At 46.1% G+C, this 22229-nt stretch overlaps 1 protein-coding gene across 4 annotated transcripts in view; it reads left to right on the top strand.

The window, feature by feature from the left end:
- Positions 1-22229, top strand: part of PXN (paxillin) — a 66031-nt gene that overhangs the window by 10671 nt on the left and 33131 nt on the right. The window contains exon 1 of one of the 4 annotated variants that reach the window (XM_043497984.1): positions 14908-15000. The exons of 1 other annotated variant lie outside the window; for it this stretch is intronic. The gene's annotated coding sequence lies outside the window, so the exon portion shown is untranslated. Of the gene's footprint in view, positions 1-14907; positions 15001-20805; positions 20824-20989; positions 21563-22229 lie in introns of those variants that run through there. 2 more of the 4 variants (XM_043497986.1, XM_043497983.1) reach the window with 2 other exon arrangements.

Here is a 22229-nt window from a genome sequence, read left to right as displayed (position 1 = left end):
AGAGAGCTCTCCCGTCAACATAATAAACATAATAAAACCACCTCAGCAGGTGGTGGTAGCTATGTCAGTGGGAGAAGCTTTGCCACTGACTTAGCACTGTGAATGCTACCACTAATGTTGCTCAGGGGTGACACAAGTTTTGCCGACATAAGCGGTAGCGTAGATGTGGCCTGAGTCTGTGAATGATTTTCTGATCCTCTGCATTAAAGATGCTCTAAAAATAAAATGTTATAGTGTCGTCATCATTAAATAATGGCAACCTTCAACTTGACTACTATAGCGCATGTTCAGATCTCCACTATCTTGTCTGTGTTTCAGAGTTTTAGAACACTTTTGCTAACACTGACAAATCCCTGGTCAAGACATACCAGAGCCAGACTTGGGGCTAAAAGCATTTCTGACGTTTCAGCTGCAGTAGGTGGCTCTAAAATAGCCCCAGGGATTCCAGGTTTATTCTGATCAGGAGCCTGGTACATTCTCTCTCTGGGTGGAGTTTCTCTTCTTTTAATGAGGAGTAATTCATATCTGGTACAGGAAGTATCCCTTCCTTGCCCGAGAGTTGTTTGTTTGTGGAAGACAAGCTTTAAGGACTGAAAAGATCCTATGACCAGCTACATAAGGAGACTGTTGATTTTGCTCATCTTCTATGGCAGCTTCTTGTCTGTGTTGGACCTTCCCCAGATTCAAAATGGGCGTAGATTGTTATTTAAACGTTTTTAAGGTAGTTTGGGGACTTCAAACCAGTTTGCTGTGCTGCTTTTCCCACAGTTCATGTTACGTATCCCTATAGGTCATGTGAAACCTGGGTGTAAAGTGCATTGCTAGGCAAGCTGGTGAGTTTGTCTAGCTGATGGTGTGTTGGAGTCCACCTTGATCTCTTGACCTACGCTGACAATAGCCCTTGTGAAGTGCATAACAGTCTAAACAACTGACTTGGAAATAAGAAAGTCCAAGACAGTTAATGCTACACCAGGGAATCGGCTTTACAGAGTGGCACTTCATATGGGGAGCTAGGGCTTTAAGTGGCTCACTCGTAAATCAAACAGCATGCGATCTCCAGGAATAATCCAGCCCCATAGTTGTGTCACAGAATTGAGCTGGTAGACAGATTTAATCCTTTGCTTGTCTAGCTCTTGGATAATATCTCACTTTTCTTCCAACTCTGGAGAGCAAAATGAAAAGAGGGTTTGACCTTTCTGTGACAGGGGTGTTTATGGTTGTCTATGGACTAAATTGGTATGGTGCTTTACATGAGCACGCTGTAAAAATGGCAAGAATAGATGAGCTTTTGGATAGGTGGACTGTAACAGAGTTGCGGTGGATTAAGGACTCCATCCTTCTTTCATTATTATAAATAAAGCTAAAGGTTTTTCTCTGTGAAGTAGGTTTCTTTTACCACTAGTGACACTGAGTTAGGCCGGCTTAATTCATGTTAATAAAGCCTCCTATGGGGTAGGGAAGTAGTATCCCAAAAACTATATGAAGAAAGAGGCAAAAGAGCCTGAGAATAAGTGAGCATAAGTTGGGGTCAGTCCTACAGTTTGTAGGGCCCAAAGCTGCTGTGAGCAGTGGGTGGGATCTAATGTCCTTCTCTCTCCCCACTCCCTCTTTATTGCAAGTTATGTTTTTTCCTCCCCAATCCTCTCTGCTGGCAGGTGACCTGTGACTCGTTTTGTCCCTGCGAGTTGTCCCTTACACCCAAGACTAGCCAATGGAGTGAGCTGTAGCTCACGAAAGCTTATGCTCTAATAAATTTGTAAAAAGAAAAGGAGTACTTGTGGCACCTTAGAGACTAATAAATTTGTTAGTCTCTAAGATACCACAAGTACTCCTTTTTTTTTTTGCGAATACAGACTAACACGGCTGCTACTCTGAAACCTGTTTGGAAATTGTGGTTCTTAGCTGGGTAACCTTATTTCCCTCCTCCCTCTCCCTAGGCTCTCAAAGTCTGATAGCAGTGTGATATAGGGCTGGGGCTGTTTTGACTGGCTGTGAGCAGCTCCAGCAGTTAGATAGGATCCTTGCAGAGAGCTGCAGTCCTGGGGGAGGGGGAGAAATGCCATTTCATTCACGTCACGAAATCTCTCATCAGTGGCCAATTTACTGCTCTAGGTCGGTGAGAGGCATAGCCCAGGAGAAGCCTGCCCTTTATTCCTGCTGTGAAATATGAGGAGCTCTGACTTGTCAGTCAAGCTGGGAGCTGTAGCATTTGGAATGAATCATCAGACGGATTCTATAGCCCCAAGCTTGTAGTTGTCAGTCCATTTTGTTGGAGTTTAATCTGAGGTTTGCTGTTTGGCTCTCCTATGCAGTTCCCATGGGCAGTCTCTCTTATGCATAGCCAAACTGGCATGTTGCTACTGTACTTCAGGAAAGGATTGCTTTCATCTGGCACCTCCAGGACCCTCTGCTTCTTGAGCTTGTTTAGAGGCATGGATCAGAGATGTTAGAGAGAGGAAAGACTGGATAGATCATAGTTCATCCTCTTGCAAGGGCTAGTTGTAGTCTTGCCCCATAGAGAGCCTATCAGTTAGTAAATGCCACCAAGCTTTATCTTGGCCAAAAAGCAAAGGGCTGTGTAGACTAGGTGCATGTACCTTAGTACACCATTTTGGTGGCGGCAGAGAGGATTTGGAGCATTCAGATGTGCTGGAGGTTTGGTCTCTTTTCATCTTGCGTATGTTTTGGAATGGGGGGATGGAGTAGCTAGTGACACTTGAGGTATTTTGCATTGCTTCCTCCAGCATGATCTCACTGTGGTGTGATGTGTAACGGACTTGCTGTGTGCAGAGCTGGGAGGCTGCATGATGTGCAAGATTGGGGAGGGGGGATGGAGGGAAGGGTCTCGGGGTGGTGCAGAGAGGAAGCTTTATGTAATTCTTGGCTAGCTCTTTAGTAATTGTTTTAATGAAATGGAATGCAGCGTATTCAGTGCTCTCTTGGCAGAAACAGCTTTCTTTTTTTTGGCTTTGGGAGGTTGAATTCGGTCTAGTTTCCGGCTGCGCTGAGCAGTGAAACTTGGATCAGTCAGAGATGGGGGGGCGGGGGGGGAGAGGCTATCTTCATAGGTTGGCCAAACCACTGACCCAAGATTTAGCATCTCTGTGCATTTCCCTGTAGGCTCTTTGAATTCAGATATCATACCAAGTTAATTTTGGAGTCTTGGACAGTAGTGGAATGCTAAGATATTGTGTGTACATGAATGTGTTTGTGAGCCTACAGGATATAGCTTTTTAGGTATTGATATAGTAAAGGTGTGAGTGTGATTTTCCCCAAGTCCTAGGTCAGGAGATTGGGGGTCTGATGAGCTGGGACACTGAAGTCATTCTGGATTTGTGCTGCACTGACTGTTGCTGGCTGGGCTCCCTACTTTAGTGCATTAATATAAATTACCCTGTTTCATATTATCTAGGATCATTGTCATCCTTGTCCAGGGAGCAGAGGGGGACAACCAAGGCTGAAGCTAAATGGGGACTTTAATTTCTTTCAGGATGAAAACCCTTTTTCCTTAGGATGTGGTGTTAGGTTTAAAAAGGGATCCTGTGTGTGTGGTCGTGAGGGGCTGTATTTCTTGTGCTGCTTCCATTTCAATAATACAGACCTCTCAATTTTGACTGGTACTTAAAGGTTGTTTTTCTCAGTGGTCTTTATTCTTACCTTTATGAAACCTATTTCCTTCTTAGGGTTCATCTTCTGCTCTCCACTATACTGCGGCCATGAGTTATGATTATGTGGATGTGGTAGCCTTCAGGGTGGGGTGAAAAGCAGGAGATATTTCTCAGCTAGGAGTGCGGCACAGACCCCAGCAGAGGAGGATGAAGATAAGAGCAGGAAGGCTGATCTAATTCTATGGTAAACTGTAGAGGGAAAACAAAGTGAACGAAGAATAACGTTTATTTGAAAATTAAGGGATTGATTGAGGGTTGTTGGGTTTTTTACATGGTGAGACTTTCATTTCCCCTTTGCCATGCTCTGGCTTCCACCTGCAAGTGCAATGTGATGAGCAGGAGCATGGCTCCACATAGCAGACCTGTCTCCATACGCTTGCTCAGCGTGGCAATATTTTTAGCTAGGCACATAGGAGTTGCCATGCCACATCAGATAGTTTGTTTATGAAGCGCTCTTTGCTGTCTTTGGCCAATGCTGCATGCTTCACTGAAAGGTGGGAGGGGTGAAAGCCATCATGTGTCTGACCATTTGTGCAACGGTGTTCTCATAAGAATGGCCATACTGGGTCAGACCAAAGGTCCATCCAGCCCAGTATCCTGTCTGCTGAGAGTGGCCAATGCCAGGTGCCCTAGAGGGAGTGAACCTAACAGGTAATGATCAAGTGATCTCTCTCCTGCCATCCATTTCCACCCTCTGAGTAGGGGACACTCCTGCCTGACTCTTGCAGATGATCAGGTTGCACCCTAAAGTCTGTGATCTGATTACACCTCTCATTGTCTTACCTTGCATAGATACATATGTTCATGGTCATAAAATTATTTGATCACAACAATTGTTTTGATGACCTCTTGTGGTATAAAAGGCAGTGCATTTAGAACAAATGCCCCCTTTCTTCTCATGCTGTGGGAGAAGGTAAGAGAATTTCAGTCAGGTGCCTTCTAACTCTTCTCCTTTACAGGGTAAACTACTCTAGATTTTGCTAACTCTCACCTTCTGCATCTCCTGCCCAAACCTCCAACTGTTTATCCTGCTTTTCTATGGATCGCTGTGTTTACATGACACACTGGCGAAACTCTTGAGCTCTGTGGTTACACCATTGCTTGGGAAAAGGTACAAAAGATTCCAGAGTAGACTAACCTTCGTGCCATGCACAGGCTTCACCAGTTCACTGTCCACTTCTCGTGCCAAATTATAAATAATATGCTGTTCCTTGTATTAATCCTTGGGGCACCCTCTGTTACCATACTGAGAAACTGCTGATCACTAAGATTGGTCCTTAACGCTTAACTAATTTTTAATCCATGCAATGACTTTGCCTTCTATCCCATTGTTGTTTTCCATAATCTTTTATGAGGGAAGGTGTCAAAAACATTGCTAGTCCAAGGAAATTATGGCCACCAGGTCACTATTCTGTTTTTATTAAGGATGCACTGTTAACGCTGAAAAATATACTTTTGTCTGAATCTATTTTTACCTGCTGTAGCAGAGATGACAACTCTCATTTTCAATAATCCTCCTGATATTTTACCTCTAATTACAAAATTACTACTTCTCTCTTAAAATCTAATTTTGTAAGCACACACAGGTGTACCACTCACCATCACTCGGGTCTGATGAACTCAGCAAATAGCATTACACCTATGAGGGCATTCATTTCCACTGCCCCTGTGGCACATGCACAGACTGTGCAGTGAGGGTCTGGTAGGAGGCAAGGCGTGGTGATTTTGAATGGGTTGGGGCACTGTTGGATTCACCACTCAAGCAACAAGCTGCGTGTTGCAGTCTCACTGCCCTGTGGACCCTGTTGGACTAAGTCAGTGTGCTTTAGGTACCTAGAACGTGCCAGCAGGGTCCAGACGGCAGTTAGAGTGAAACATGCAGCCAGTGGCTTGTGAATGCAGTACCCAGGCCCCGCTGACAATCGGTCCAGTTTGCCTTTTGTCAGACCCTCACTGCGCACTCTGCGTGGGAGAAGAAGCCAGAGGGGCAGAAGGAGACAATGGAGGAGGAGAGATGGAATGTGACAGAGGAGGGAGAAAAGGAGGAAGGTCATCTCAGGAAGGAGGTGCAGACCTGTGACTGGCCAATGTAATTATGGGCCCTAGGTGGCACCAGAGGGCAGCTTTCCTAGGACCAATCCTCTTCTCCCTCTTTAGGGGTGGGGGTTAAGGTGCAATGAGATGGGTACACAGGGGGTCCAGCTCTCCTGGCCATAGACAGGGAGGGAAGAAGAAGGGGAAGAGGTCCCAGTGCCTCCCAGGGAACATAAGAATGATGTCCCTAGCTTCTGTTTGCCAGAAGCTGCGAATGAGTGCCGGGGAATGGATCACTTGATGTTTACCTGTTCTGTTCATTCCCTCTGAGGCATCTGGCACTGGCTACTGTCAGAAGACAGGATACTGGGCTAGATGGACCTTTGGTCTGACTGAGTAGGGCCATTCTTATGTTCTAAGGCCGATGAAGTGAGCTGTAGCTCACGAAAGCTTGTGCTCAAATAAATTTGTTAGTCTCTAAGGTGCCACAAGTACTCCTTTTCTTTTTATTGAAAAGTAGGTTAAACTTGTGGTCAGTGTTGCTGTTATGTTGGTGATTGTTCGCACTTCTCTCTTAAAGGAAACTGTTTGGTGTTGCTCTCAGGTCATCTCACACTCTTTTGCTGGAAACACTCTGTAAACATCAGCAGGGAAGGCAGAAAAACCCGTACATATTTTTAAAAAGAATTAAAAGAAAATCCACCATGCTATTTAGAAGGCGCTTTATTGGTAGCTAGAATTAGAGAGAAAAATCCTTTAAGCAAATTCTATGTGCGAACATCCCTTTAACTTTTCTTTAAAACCCCTCAAGCAGGTTTGTGAGGCTTGTTCGTTTGACCTATCAGGTTCTCTTTATTCATGTTCTAATCGCCTAACCTCTTGAGGTGGTGCTCATCCATCTGTGATTCCCCAGGTCTACCTTGTCCCCACCACTACTGGCTTTTTAATCTGTAGGTGCAGTTGTGTTTCTAATGATATATTTTTCTGTCCTCAGTATCTTCACACTCACTCACTTTAGAGTTGTGGGATAAATGCCTTCCCATGTGAGTGATTTACTGCACTTGAGTTTCTCAGGTTGCTCCATAACATCTTCCATAAAGACTAAAATGTATCAAGCCTGCATTCTGTTTTCGTGTTTTAAAATAATCTTCAGAATCGGAATGTTCCTATAGTTTTCAGTGCTAAAGACTGATACGGATTTCATTTCTTTTCTGCTTCCTCATCCTGTTGCTGGCCCCTCTCCCCTTGGTGGTCTGGAGGGCCCCCCAATCTTCATGGCAGCATTTGTGCTTCTAATGTATTGAATGGATTTACGATTTATCTTAGTATTTCTGTCCTTCATATCATTGTCTTTGTCTGTATCTTTTAAATTTACAACTGCCATCCTGCCTGGCAGTTTATAGTCAAATCTGTTTGTTGTTTGGACAGTACTTGAACTGTTTAAACATTCTGTTTCCCCCCTGAACCTCATGTAACTTCTCTGCACAGCCCTGTGACTTACTCTCCCTTTTTACTTTTACTTATGTATTTATTTATTTTATTTTATTTTTGCTCAAAGTCTTACAGGCATTCTTGTCTCTGACAGATTTCTGAAGAAGACAGATAATTTACTTGGCGGCTGTGTGGTGTAAAGTTTTTTACCTCTTTCTTTGGATGTGCTTGCAGCCATTCTTATTTGATTGTATTACTATAGCACCTAGGAGCCCTAGTCATAGACCGAGACCCCATTGTGCTGGGCACTGTATAAACACCGAATGAAAAGACAGTCCCGGCCTTGAAAACCTTAAAATTCATAGAATGATAGTCAACCGTTGTCTGCAGTGGCATCAATGGGATCTAAGGGTGATTGGCACCATGGTTGGTCAGACCCTTAAAGTTGATCACTGTTATCCCTAAGGGGGTTGTCCTCTGCTGTGAAGTCTAACCTAGCTGTGCCATGATGACTGCCCAGTAGAGCTCCTGCACTTTCTCATGAGGGAATTCAGATCTAGTATCCTTTCCTTCCATAAAGGTGCTCAAACTGCTCTAACCTGTAGTTGTATATGGCATCAAGTTGCTTCTTCAAACTGTTCCAGATGTGCCATTAACTAGTTAATATTGGCGTAGTTAAAATGATCCACTGTTACTATTGTATCAGCCGATGTTGTAGCTTTGTTAAGAGATTATTGTTCTGATATGGATGCCTGCAATATATTCCTACTGTTATGTCAGTATTTCTGTTACTTGGGTTTTGTAACCAAATAGAGTCCACCCAGGGCTCAAAAAATGTACTCGCCCACTATCCATTGGCAAGATGTGCTGGTGAGTGGGCAATTGGAGCACTGCCCAGCAGTGGCTGTATGCTGCTTCTCCACAGCTGGATCTTGCAGGTTGGAGCTCTTTTCCAAGTTTTCTCTGGTCTTCGGCAGTGTGGGGAGTAAAGCTCCAGCCCCAAGAGCATTCTCCATGCTGCATTTCTTGTCTATGTTTTTCAGGCAGATGTGGGAGGGAATTGCTCACACTAAAGAATAGAGGTCCAGGCATAAAGCCTGCTAGGAAAGGAGAGTAAGGGGACCAAAGAGCTTGGCTCCCCATCCTAATAGCCAGGATAGTGGGATCCCTTTTCTCTTGCAGCAGCTCTGAGGGCAGACACCAATTAGCTCAGGTTGATGCCAGTATTTGGGGTGGAGAGAACAGCTTGGAATGGGGGTAGCAGGCTGAGATCTCAAGCATTTTTCAGCCCTGTTTTTGACCTGCTAAATTACCTATTTCAGTGCTTTTCCTGTAGCTGCTAACACCCCTTCCACTTTGTATTTACCTTGTATCTAGTTCTCTGGCTGGAAAGTGTCCTCAGTTCCACTTACAATCCTTGCACTCAGGTATGGTCTTTCAGTAATATTTATGATCCTGTAAATAGATGCTTCTCTGATTTTTGGAAACAGCTTAGAACTGCCTATTTCTGTTGGGACAATCTTAATGTGTGGCTGCAAACAGGCTCCAGCTTATGTCCTGGTCTTGTATGCCATGGAATGGGCATTTCTGGCGGCCAGAACTGGCACTTTGGAATCCTGGGAGTCTCCTACACCTCGAGGGTGTGATGTTGGACTGGTGCTCATTGCTCCCTGTGAGAAGCTGCGCTTCAATGGTGATGTATCCTTTGTACAGGATTCTGAAGGTATTTCAAAGAGAGTCTAGGGATAGCAATATATTCTGTGTGTTTGACCTGGCTCTTGTGGAGGAGCTGCATGCTGATGTAGCAGGAAGGGTCTGGTTCCTCAGATAACTGGCTTGGCTGAGCCCCTCTTCCTGTAGGAATATGAGGGAACCAGTGTTTTGATCAGGGACCTTGGCCCTGGGAAGTTGTTTATGGAGGGGCCAAGTCAGCGGCTGCTTGTTTGAGTTTCATAAAGGTTTTCCTGGCGGTGTTTTGTCAGAGTAGAGCATATCTTTTATTTCTGAATTAGGGTGTTGATCCCAGGTCTAGAAACTTTTTGGGAGTAAGCCTGCATCTGATTTGAAATTCCCGCTGTTTTGCCTGTGATAGAATAAATGGAGGACTGGATAGCTCAGTGGACTGGTCATGGTCTCAAGGATGCTGGCTCAAATCCAGCCCAGGTCAATAACGACAAATTTGTATTGTTTAATCCTCTGTGAATGTTTGTTTGTACTTGTTCCATTTGTCCCTATCCACCACAACCACAATTGGCAGTCCTAGCAGAGAGGCCAATCTACTCCCATCTGGGATCTTCTTCCTCAGTCTGCTAGAAACTGGCTGTTCTAGGGATGTAAAAAATGTTAACCGGTTAACCAGTAAGCATTGTCTTACCGATTAACTGACTTAACTGTTAACCCCTTAGCCCCATTCCAGGGGCCAGTCGGCCAGCCGGTCCCAGCAGCCCCATGGCCCTGTGCTGGCCAGAGCAGCGCCCCCTGGCAGGAGTGGACCCAACTGCAGTGCCCGGCTGGAGTGGGCCCAGCTGCTTAAGAGTTAACCATTTAAACAAAATATTTTTAATTGTTTAAATGGTTAACTCTTTGAACTGTATTTGCATCCCTACTGTGTTCTAGCAACTGAGAGCAACTCTGGCTGCTGGTTTGCTCATGTGCTATGTGACTTTTTGAACTCTTTCCTAACTCTGTTTTAGAGGTTGTTTGTGAAGCTGCAGATAAGGGAGTTTCCTTCAGTTTACACATCTTTGGCAATCACTTCCTTTCATTCAGGACCTGGGCTAGAGGTCCATGAGCCCTTGATCTCTGCAATGAGTCTGGGTGGAAAGGTACCACATGAATGGGGAGAACTAATACATCTACCGCACGGGATATTTTCTTATTCTAGCTTCACACAACTGGGGTTCATGTCTGTCATGACTTTATCCCAGGGGCATCTAAACTCTGCCCAAGTGAGGGCTTTGTATTACCAGGAGCCAGATGGCCACATGTAGCTGCTGTAAAATGAAGTACATTGTATTTATTGTCATTACCTAATACAAAGGAGCAATGCATAGAAGCCACAGGACCCAGTATATGATAATCCTTTTTGACCCGGGGTGAGTTTGCTAGGATGAGGACTAAACTTAAAAACAATGGGAAACAAATCTAAGGTGTCTTTCTATTTCTTAAGTGAGGAAAGTTGCTGTTGGCTAACAAGCAGAAGTACAGACTTTAAAAAAACAAAACCCCACCTCTCAAAAAAAAAAAAAAAAAAAAAAAAAAGTTAGTAGCAGGATATTTAGTAAGGGAAGTAAATGGTCCCTGAGCCCAGGGAAGAACTTGCACTATTTCAATTAAGTTCAGATGCTCAATTCTGGAAGCAGAGTATAAAGTACACAACAACGAGCTGAAACTGATAGAGATTTAAAGGGACAAAATACAGTGGTCAAAGTGGCCAATGATTTTCATCAGGGTATGCACATCCAGTGAAGTGGGGATTATTGCTCCCAGGGTTCCACTTGGTGACTTCATAGTGTATATTATCCTAGGCAGTGTGATAGAGTGGGTAGCATGGATGTAGCTTAAGTCATAAGACATTGGAGTGGCTGCATCTGGTTTTGTAGCCTTCTAATCCGAGCACAACCTTCCAACCCAATAGCGTATAAGAACAAATGAGTGGTGGTATCTGATCAGACCATTGCTCCTTCAAGTTTATCATTCCGTTTCTGTCAGTGGCTAGCACCTAACGCTTCAGAAGAAGTGACACCTCCACCCCAGACAATTCACTAGGGTAGCTGTGTAACACTGCATATAGCAGAGGTTAGGGGACGTTGCTTCCTGACCCCTGTAAGCAATCATCTAACGCCCGAGAGATTTGATTAGCATTATCTTGGCATTTATAACTACAAGTACTATCCAGCCACTTCTAAGTGTCAGCTTTGTACTTTCAAGAGCTTCAGAAGTCTGGAGGGCAACTAGTCCAGTTTAGTCTGTTTAGTAGAAGGATGCTTATACAGCACTGTGAAACACCCCCATGATCTGACTGAGAGCAGACTTAGTGGAGGGGAGCCGCAGGCTGTCTTTGTGAATACAAGAGGGAAATACATAATCTGATTTTAATTCTTTTTTAACACACCCTGACACCTCTCGGCTTGTTTGAGTTTAGATCCAGTCTAGCTTCTGAGGTTTGAATGAAGTGGAACATTTTTGATGTGCTGTGCATCTGATGAAGTGAGCTGTAGCTCACAAAAGCTTATGCTCAAATAAATTTATTAGTCTCTAAGGTGCTACAAGTACTCCTTTTTCTTTTTTCTTTTGTGGTTTCCTTGTACTGTTTGGATTTTAACTAAGTGCTGTGGACTTGAGCAGATCTTTTAGGAATCTGCCAGCTAATCTTTGAGGCAGTTTCAATTTCTCTCAGCCTGTGCACTGTGTCTGTGTGAATCTATGCAATCATATCTTATGGGTCTGGTTAAGATTGGGCTTAGTTACCTGCCCAAGTATTGATATGAATGGAACCAACATTTCCAAAAATACCTAGTCCATTGCCTCATTGGCAGGAGGAGGGGGAACGGAGGAGCTGACTCAAGGAAAGGGGTTGTGGTTTACAGGGACTTCTGGAACACAGTCACAGTATGGCCAACTGGTCTCCTATAGAGTCCGTGTGTATGTACACTCTTAGAAGGCTTCCCACTGTAGGAAGCTGCTAGCAAAAAGTTTGACCCCTGGAGGTGCTGACAGCCTGGAGCACCTTCAGCATGTTAATGCTGCCAAGTGCACCATTGCTGAGCTCCTGTGCAGTCATGGGTTTCAGCAAATTACTTATGTAAATTTGCAAGGAAGTGATGGGGCTTGTTGGTCTGAGCCAGTTCCAGGAACGCTTTTGAAATGTCCTTCATATCTCAGTACGCTGTAGGAACAGTACTCTTGACCCTTCCCTTAAGAGAAATCAGCTCAGCAACATCAGGCTCCTGTGTGTGGTCTGAGCTCACCTGTTGGGATTTTCGAGAGTTTCCCCAGCTCATACAGTTGGCTCCTATTCAGAAGATTGAGGCAAGGTGAGGTCTGTGTCAAAAGCTAGTGCGATCCTTGTGCAGTGTTCATATTCCCCTTCCAAGAGGATGTGAGGTATGGGACTTCTGGCACTCCTGCCGAGTGTCCAGTTTTTAAATATTACAAAGTTGGCAACCCTATTTGCAGTCCCAGTTATTTGAATCTGTGGAAGCAATAAACAGGTCCCCCACAAATCTCACCATTTTTCCTTCGAAACACAAGGGACAGTTTTTCAACCTTGCCTCTACTAATACAAATACATAGCTCAGTGTACATTGTAATAAAGTTTTTAAAAACATACCATTTCCTCCTGGGGACAGGGAGGGAGAGACCGAGCCATATGTGACACATGTAAGTCACATCACTTAATACATGACTGGAAGGTGTTTGGGTACTAAAGTAATGAGAGCTTCACAAGAATCTGAATAGAATAGAGAAGTCCTGGAACCAGGTGAGTATCCTTCTTTCCATATTATGATAGTGTCTCCAGTAGTTTCCTCACATAGCGTAGATGTATCTTGGAGTCTCAGAAGAAACAGAACCTAAGGCAATATAAATGTAATTGTGTTTACAACTCTGTTTAGACTTGGTGTGGTTCCATTCATGGAGGCCAGTCAGAAGTTGTTGAGTTAGCCTGAACCATGTTAAAACAATTGTAAAATGCTTCTGGTAAAAAGTTAGTGTCTGTCTGTCTGCTGTGTGGTGTAGCTTCCCACAGATCTCTATCTGTTGCTTTGCCATGGTGATTGATGTCTGAAGCCTTGCGTACACTGTCAGTTTTCTGAAAATCTCCGTCCCTTACTGTAGCACCCATGCAGCTGTAGTGGTTAGTGCTGTAGACACATCCTCTGGCATCACTGTTGGCCTTTTGGATGAAAAAATGAGGTAGAAGGATCCCAAGGATTTCTCTGTGAATGTGCACCTAATCTCCCATCAGAGTAGAGGCTAGGTCATTGTAAGGCAAGCAGACAGAAAGAAGTGGGTCTGTGCCACGGTTTCTGTAGCTTGCACAGATATGACTGTGGTGGGCAAAGTATAAGAACCTGAATGGAATAGCATTTGCTAGAGCACTATTACAAATCAGTTGCTGAGGTCTTTACCATGTCATCTAACCCTAATAAGAGCGGGTCAAGCCTACCAGACTTGCCTAAGATCTGGGCAGAGCAGGGAAAAATACCAGTGTCTGGTCTGTATTACCACTGCTAGTACTCGTATGGTCTTGGTCTTGGTGAGAAATCACTTCTCTCTGTGAGTATGTCTACACTGGAATTAAAAGCCCGTGGCTGTCCCATAGATACAAGCTGACTCAGACTCAAAAGGCTCGAGCTAAGGGTCTGTTTAACTGCAGTGTAGATGTTTGGGCTTTGGCTGGAGCCCAGGCTCTAGTAACCTGCAAGGTGGGAGGGTTCCAGAACTTGGGCTCAGGGCCATCCCTAGCTATTCTGGGGCCCTACACAGCCCCCCCATGGGTGGGAGTGAGGGACCTCAGGTGTTCATGGTGGGGGGGTGGCCGGCCTTAGGCAACCGTGGGGGTGGGCTGGCTAGGGGGATGTGGGAACCACCCCCCAGCACTCACCAGTGGTGTGGCTGGGGCCAGGCTGCTGCACTTCCCGCTGCCAGTGAGTGCAGGTCCGACCCTGCTGCAGTCCTCAGGGGAGTGCGGGTGGGGGCTTTGGGGAAGGGGTGGAGTGGGGACGGGGCTGGGTCAGAGCAGGGGCGGGAAGAGGCGGGCTGGGGTTGAGCAGGGGTGGGGGCCTTGGGGAAGAGGCGGTGCAGGGGCAGGAGCAGAACACAGCTGCGCAGGGCACCAGGAAATATGGTGCCTTAAATTTCCTGATGCCCTACGCAGCTGCGTACTTTGCATATGGGTAAGGACGGCCTTGCTTGGGCTCCATCCTGAGCCCAAATGTCTGCATTGCAATTAAACAGCCCCTTAGCCTGAGTCAGCTGGCATGGGCCAGTCGCGGGTGTCTAATTGCAATGTAGACGTATCCTGTGTCTTTTAGTTTTTTTCCTATCTGAAAAAATGGGTATAATGATGATTTCCTACCTCATAAGAGGGTTGTGAGACTTAATTCATTAATGTCTGGGAAGTACTTTCGATTTCAAGTGCCTTCTATGTAAGGATCTCAAAGCATCATTCAATTATGGAAACATTTTAAATGGCCTCTTTTCAAAATGTCTTACATATTACCAGAATGAAGGTAAGCTAAACTGTACTTACATCTTTTCTGCCATACATGAATTGGTGGGCTATTTTAGGGAGCTAGTTTTTATGCCTATAAAAATCTTGCTAGCCGTTTGGCTGCTAGTATTTAGAGACCACTGCCTATCATGCTGATCAGTATTGTCTTTTTAGTTACTTCTGTGCTCCCCTGCCTGTCTGGTGTGTCTTGTCTTATACTTACATTGTAAGCCCCTTAGGGCAGGGACCATCTTTTTGGTCTTTGTTTGTACTGCACATAGCATAAAGGGCTCCTGGTATGTGACTAGGGCTCCTAGATGCTATGGTAATACACATAAATAAATATAATAATCTAGTTTATGCTTCCTTGCTGCTATTCTGGTAGTAGTCCTTGAAGTGAGTTGTTTTTAGAGAGTCCCTTTTGTAGTTTGTAATTAGATGTATTTATTAGACTTTTGTGCCTAGGCTTCCTTACACCAGGTGCTAGCTTACACACCTTCCTGCCCCTGTTTTCCTCTTTATGATTATTCTCTTCCCTTTGTAGGCTAAAATTGCACTTCTGAAGGGACTGCCCTTGTTGACGTTCCAGTTCAGGAGCACCCCTGCCTCTTCCCTCTCCATGGGTGCCTGATTCTGCCAGGGCGTGGGCAGGTCTATCCCCTACAGGCGTTTTGGGGAGGGAGGCTCCAGCATATCTTTGTTGGATCAGCTCTTTTAGTGGACTGCAAGTGCTCCTTCTGAAAGGCTGCTTAATGGGATAAATATACCCAGGCTCCCCATTCCTCTGCAGTTACTCACCATGTAAAACTGTTCTGCATGGGATCGTGTTACTGCCCTGAGCTGTCTCCCTGTAAATGAGAGTGCAAGTCATGTACTTGTGGAGCTGGGGGGAGGCAAGATTCATTTGCAACTAATGAGGGAAAGGAGGGTTGCTTTTTTAAAGTTTGGCTCTTGGGCTTTTGTTTGAGAGGAGGTCTGTCCAGAGGAGTCTCTCTCAACCCTGAAATCCTAGGTTTTGGAGAGTTAGCAGGACTCTCTCACACAGGAGGATAGTGAAAGTGTAAGGATCTGAATCCAGGCTGTGTCTTTCAGGTATTGGGGTAAACTGGCTGGAGAATGGTATGTCACTTAGAGGGCTGAAAGCTAACTTGCATTGGGTTTGCATAGAACAAGTGGTGGCCAACTTGCAGACCCTCTGAGCCCGGACAATCTTCAGAAGTTTGAGAGCAGGGAGGCACCTGCTGGAGCCCCGAGCCCTGGCGGTATGCCCTGCGGGGCTGAAGCCCCAAGACTCCTCTCCATGCTGTGAAAAAGCCCCTACTCCAGCACCCCGCTGCAAGGCAGAGGTCCTGTGCTGCTTTAACTGTGTAAAAGAGCTGTAATGCGGCTTGCAAGCAACAGTTTGTTTGGCCGTCCCGGCATAGAGTGACCATTCCTACAATGTCGTATCCTTTTTGTATAAACTTGACTTGGCAGTTACTGCTCCTTGCTCCCAGTTACCAGGCCCCTGGAGATGTCCACTGCCCAGATCTGACAGTTCCAAACAATTTTTGGGGTGCTCGGGAGAGTCATGGTGCATTCACATATGAAGATCAGCGTGAGTTCTAACAAACCTGGCTGCAGTGAGGATAGCATAGCACGTATGACCGAATATATTTCATCAGTACTGCCCACCAAATCCTCGGTTCTGGGACATGAGGGAGCTGTGGCAGTAGAGGTGATGAGAATCTCCTGTGGCACTTCTAGGAGACAGACTGTGTGGCTGAACATTGGCAGCATTAGCTATGCACTGTGGCTAGTGGAAAAGTCCTGGATCCATCCTTATTGCTCACTGTCCAGATGTTCCAACAAGGAATAGTGTTATAGCTTGATGGATCAGAATTCACAGAAGTGGCCTTTAGCTTTGGAAAATTAAAGGCCACTAGTTATGAAGCGTTTGGGATATCTTGTATTCATTACGTTACCATTCCTTTCCGACCAATAGACTGGGTGTAGGGCAGAGATTGTGCTACAAACTCAATCCTTTTTGGTGTTCTGTCCACTTACTTTAATAATGACCCCTCCTCAGTTGTGAAGGAAGATGAGCTGCCTGTGGAAATCCTAGGGATTCCTCTCCCCTCTGGCACCAACTGTGTCATCCTTGGTATGATTGATGATGTACTGTATCTGTACCACTAACTCACAGACTTCAGTTAGTGCAATAGGCTATTGGAAACAAGGGAGGGATCACTATGGGTAGAAGAGTGAGTACATGCTTTCCTCTGGCTATCTCCTTTGGGTGTAGTCTCCCATCTTATGAACTGGTAGTCAGAGAAGCCTCTGTAATGTAGCTAGCAAGTACCTTTCTGCTGAGAGCTAGACATGACATCATTAAAATTGGATTGCAAACATCATCTCTGGTAATTCTTTGTGCGAATATCTTGCAGTGGGGCATGAGGGTGGGTTGGCAGGAGGAATAGAGTGTATTGGTTTGTTGAAATGTCATGGATTACGCATGAGAAGTGGAAGGCAACCTATGTTATAAGGAGCCAGGGTGGATAGGAGGCCAGCAGTTACACCTGCTCTAGCTTTGCTAGTGTGCTGTGCTGTGGGCTTTACCATAACTCTTCCACTGCCTTCTCCTGCTTCATGTTCTCTCCTCCATCAAGGGACATTCCTAGGATGCATAGGAGGCTTTCAGTAGGGGGCTAAACAAAGAGGAAGCCTTGATGCCATAGGGAAAATGCCAGTGAAAATGTGTATCTGCGCCTCTTTTGGAAGGCTTTGCTAAATAGTGTCTACTGAAGGAGCCAAAGCGCAGCTGCTAGTTTTATTGAAAAGGAGACTGACATGTACAGTAAATGTGTAAAGGGGGCTCTGTGATAACTGTTCCTGTGCGTCTTCCTGGTGCTGTGTTGTGATTGTTAGACAAACCTGGGATGTAGGAAGCTTTGGCATTTGCCTGTGTGGCTGCTTTTAGAGGTGTTTCTGCCTGAGGATACTGTGTTCTCCAGATAGCAGCAAGTGCTGACATGCAAGGGAAACTGCAGCAGAGTCCTTGGAATGTATGAGCTATTCTCCGTCTGATAGGGCTGTGCATGGGTGTCTATAGTGCAGGAGAGATAGGGAAGGAATGTACAGTGTACAGCTTAGCCTTGCTTATGGAGATGATTAACTCTCTCAGTGCTGTTTGAACTGGTAAAAGTAGTTTATCCTAAGAAGTTTTCCAGCGTTTTCATTTTGTGGACCTTCTGATAAAAAAGGGATCCTCTAATGGACCCAACTCCTTTCCCAACCCCAACTGCCCTTTCTTGCACTGCTTGATCTGCTATATATCTCATTCTGCAGACTATCAAGTGGGGCTACATGCACCACAGTTTGAGAACCACTGTCCCAAACTGTCTAAATCATTGACAGAACATTGGCAATTGCTGGGAACTACCTTGAGGTATCAGAGTCAGTATTAATTGCCACTGATTCATATCAAATTGCGTGAGCAGAGCTGTGGGATTCAAAGACCAGAATAGCAGGGACATTGTAGTTCATAATTATGTTTCATTATCAAAGCTTCCTGGGGGAGGTGCAAGCTAAGGACCTGGTGTTCCGATGCCACTGTGTGCATTAGAAATACCTAAAAAAGAAAAGGAGTACTTGTGGCACCTTAGAGACTAACAAATTTATTTGAGCATAAGCTTTCGTGAGCTACAGCTCACTTCATCGGATGCATTCGGTGGAAAACACAGTATTTTCCACCAAATGCATCCGATGAAGTGAGCTGTAGCTCACGAAACCTTATGCTCAAATAACTTTGTTAGTCTCTAAGGTGCCACAAGTACTCCTTTTCTTTTTTGAGAATACAGACTAACACGGCTGCTACTCTGAAACCTGTTAGAAATACCTAGGTATTATATGCCTCAGTTTTTTAAAAATCCCCATCACACAGGAAAGCTGATGTAGAATAGCCAACTGCTTGAATGTAAACAGTGTCCTCAATCTGTGAAGGATACAGTTTGAGCTACACCCTGAGCTGAAGTCAGATTCCACTTTAGAGGGTAATAGTTGGTCTTACCAAGAGAGGACTCTCCTCTCCACAGTCTGACTTGCCATAGCAAAGCCTGTTGCTCCTTGTCTTATGAGCTCCTTCCGCAGGTACTGTTGGCCTAGCAATCTGGTGAATTTGGAGCACCAGCCATGCAGAGTCAGGTATTGCTTGATAAGAAATCTCATGATGTAAGCATTGAGACTGCTTTGTGTCTCATCTCTGCATTATTGATTCAGCGTTTTACGAGCTCTGTGAGTGGAATGAAGTGATAATGGAGGGTAGGAATGGCACTGAGTAATATTGCTGTAGTAGAGACTCCTCTTCTCCAACTTCCCATCCTGCAATATTCTGCCCATACTAGAAGATCTAACAGTAACAGAGTGGAAAATGGGAGCCCCAGTGTTGGAGATTAGCAGCTATGACCTTGTATGCAGTTTCCATGTCACCAAGGGAAGACTGAGCCTTATTTAGTAACCAATAAGTGGAATATTTTCCACTGCTATGCCCCCAGGTCTGTGTGCTGTGAATCTTTGGGAGTCCAGGTTGAGACATGTTAAATATAGTCCCTTTGCTTCATTCCTGGCAAGTTTGCTCCTTGGGGAAACAGTGGACCTGAAGTTCTATTGTCATACTGTGCTGTACCTGTCTCATTGCTACAAGAGGACTAAATCCATTTCCTGGAGTGAAGCCTCTGACCTTTCTTAGACCTTGGAGTTTCCAGAATACAAGAGACGTTCTAGCAGGTAGAAAGTCTCAATCGGAGACTGTTAGGAGCAATAGTAAAACAGTGGTTACTGCAGCGTGTGTGGCTGTTACTGGGGTGTCAGGTTGAGGTCCCGGAGATGCTGCAGTGTGTTCTGGGGGCTGGGAAATTGCAGTATAAGTGGCACTGGCAGAAGGTTGGTGTGCAAATCTAAAATAAGGGCAGCTCTTTTGACCTGAACACGCAGAGTGATGGGTTGCTGCCAAGTTAGCGAATTGCTCTGAAAGTTTCCATCGAGCTGTGTGTAGAGCTTTCATGGTGCCCTCTGTGGGCCAGCAGCAATATAAAAACTATGGGTCCCCAGTGAGTTCAGATTATTCAGTGAACATGTTTCATGTTGGCTGGAAAAGAGAAACATTTTTATTTGCTTCTCCAATATCACACAGGACTGCCTGCCTTGGAGGGGGGAGGAGGAGAGGAATATTCAAGAAGGAACATTTCTTTATCCAAGAAATCAATCAAGCCTGTAACATTCGTGTATCAGGAGCAGCTTGCACTGTGGGCTAGTCCAGTGGTTTTCAAACTTTTTTTCTGTTGACGCAGTTGAAGAAAATTGTTGATGCCCATGACCCAACAGAGCTGGGGATGAGGGGTTTGGGGTGTGGAAGAAGCTTAGGGCTTGGGCAGAGGGTTGGGAGGGTGAGGGCTGCAGGGTGGGGCCGGGAATGAGGGGTTCAGGGTGTGGGAGGGGGGTCTGGGATGGAGCAGAGGGTTGGGGTGCAGAAGGGGGTCAGGACTCTGGGCTGGGGCCAGGGATGAGGGTTTTGGGCTGCAGGAGGGGGCTCCGGGTTTGGGGGAGGCTCAGGGCTGGGGCAGGGGGTTAGGGTTTGGGAGGAGGTCAGGGCTGGGGCAGGGGACTGGGGCACGGGGTTGGGGCACGGGCTTACCTCGAGCAGCTCCCGGTCAGCGGGGGTGCTAAGGCAGGCTTCCTGCCTGTCCTGGCATCACAGACCGTGCCATGTCCCGGAAGCGGCCAGCAGCAGGTCCGCTCCTAGGTGGAGGCACACGGCTCTCTCCCGCAGGTACCGCCCCTGGCCAATGGAAGTACAGAGCTGATGCTCTGGGCAGGGGCAGCGCAAAGAGCCCCATGCCCCCCCCGCCTAGGAGCTGAACCTGCTGCTGGCACTTCTGGGGTGCAGCCTGGTGTTGGAACAGGTAGGGACTAGCCTGCCTTAGCCGGGCAGCACCGCCAACAGGACTGTTAATGGCCCGGTCAGTGGTTCTGACCAGAGCTGCCGCAACCCTGTGCCTTCCATTCCGTGACCCAGTACTGGGTCGCGACCCACAGTTTGAAAACCACTGGGCTAGTATATAAAGGCCTTGGCGGACTAATCCTTAGGGGGCACTTTTCCACATGATAAATGTGCCACAAACTGGTACAATTCAGCAGGCTCTGACCACCTGGGCTCCAGTGTCCCTTTTGGGAGTGAAGGTTAGTGTAGTGAACTGAACATTACTCTTATGTTGACCTCACAATGAGCTTCTCAGCTCTTCAGATGGTAGATCTCAATCTTATTTCCCTTCCTGCCTCTCTCCTCCTCTCCACCCAATGTGCACAGACTTGATGGATTTTGCCCTGGTGCATGTAACTGAACTGCTCTGGAAGCAGTTGTAAAGCTGAAGCACAGTTCGTCACCAACACCCCCCTCCCCCTACCATCATCTGGCTCAGAAGCTCTGGCTGAGTAACTGTGAGTGATCCCCCTCCTCCTTCAGCTTCCTGTTCCTCAGCTCTGTAGTGTTTGCTCAAGTCAGGAAGGGGGGAGGATGTGGGGGGGGGAGAGTTAATCATTAAACTGTACTGTCTGCCACGTAACTGTTCACAAGCAGGGAGTAGAGTGGTTGTGTCCATATTTCCTTTCCATGCACTGTGGTTCTCTTTTGTCAGTGGGCAGCTGGGAAGGTTGTGTTTCTTCTTTACATCAACTGCGCTTGCTCTCCACTCTCTCCCTTCCCCTCCTTGTCCACCCTGTCACATGCACAGACACAGGACCAAGCAGGTGCATGTAGCTAGTTTTGCTTAGTTTTGTGCTGTGCCGCAAGAGGAAATGGAGTACCCTCTGCTCAGCCTCTCCTTTGAGGGGCAAGTGATCTGAGAAGGCGGTTTTTGTGAGGAGCTGAAAGTTACTTGCATCTGCCCCTTAGAGGGAGAAGAGCAGTAGAATGGGAGGAATAGGAAGGTGTGTCCAGAATGCCTTGTACAGGACACAGTGCTTTTATGTGCTATGGGTGTGGAGACTCTGAAGGCTTGAGTTTGCATGGTTTTCTTGCTTCCTGGTAGAGTCTGATTTGCTTTAGTCATTGGCCCTGAGAAGTGCATGGAGGCAAGAACTCTATCTTCCCTGAGAGAGATTGTGCAGGAAACTGTACACACTGGACATTGGACCTGCACAGTCAGAGCAGCGGCAGTACTTCCTTGGCTCCTCTGAGGTATGTGTCTGTATAACTCTGGAATACACCCTCTGTTCTGTTGCTTAAAAAAGGTTGGACTGACTTTTCCCCGGCTGTGAAATCCCTTGGAGAATCTGTTCCTGGGATATTTTGGCCACCATAAGATGGCAACTGTGGTTTATATGACTTGGAGTATCTTTTGGTGAGACTAAAGTCATGGCATTAATTTAACATGCCTCCTCTGCTGGGGCCCTCTAGTCTTCCCTGCCATAGGGGGGGCTCTGATTTAAGAGGTCTTTCTCCATGGTAACACCTTGGCCCATGGAGGAAGATGCCCTTGGGAGAACAGGAAAGCCTCCCCTTTCTTCTTTGTGTAATGTAACAACATCTGTCCTCCATTTGACCCTTGAATACAGTTTGGGCTATTGAATGTGTTGGGCTTGTATGAGCTGCTCAGCTCATGAAGGGGTTTTGAGGAGACAGCCAGTAGGATTGTGTGATGCCAGCTGGGGCTTGGGAGCTGTGCTGTGCTTTGGAAAGCCCAGATGTCTGTGAAGCCTAGCAATGAGAGAGATTTTCCCTCTGAGTTCTGAAGGAACTGAAGCTAACTGTTGCACACAGAGAGGAAAATGGCTGAGATCCCTTGAAGACTGTTGGTTTGCAGTAGTGGTGAAGGGGATGGAGATCCAGAGCAGTTAAAGGGGCT

The sequence above is a fragment of the Dermochelys coriacea genome, chromosome 15, assembly GCF_009764565.3.
Source record: "Dermochelys coriacea isolate rDerCor1 chromosome 15, rDerCor1.pri.v4, whole genome shotgun sequence".
Lineage (NCBI taxonomy): Eukaryota > Metazoa > Chordata > Testudines > Dermochelyidae > Dermochelys > Dermochelys coriacea.
This window is presented reverse-complemented; position numbering and strand designations above follow the sequence as displayed.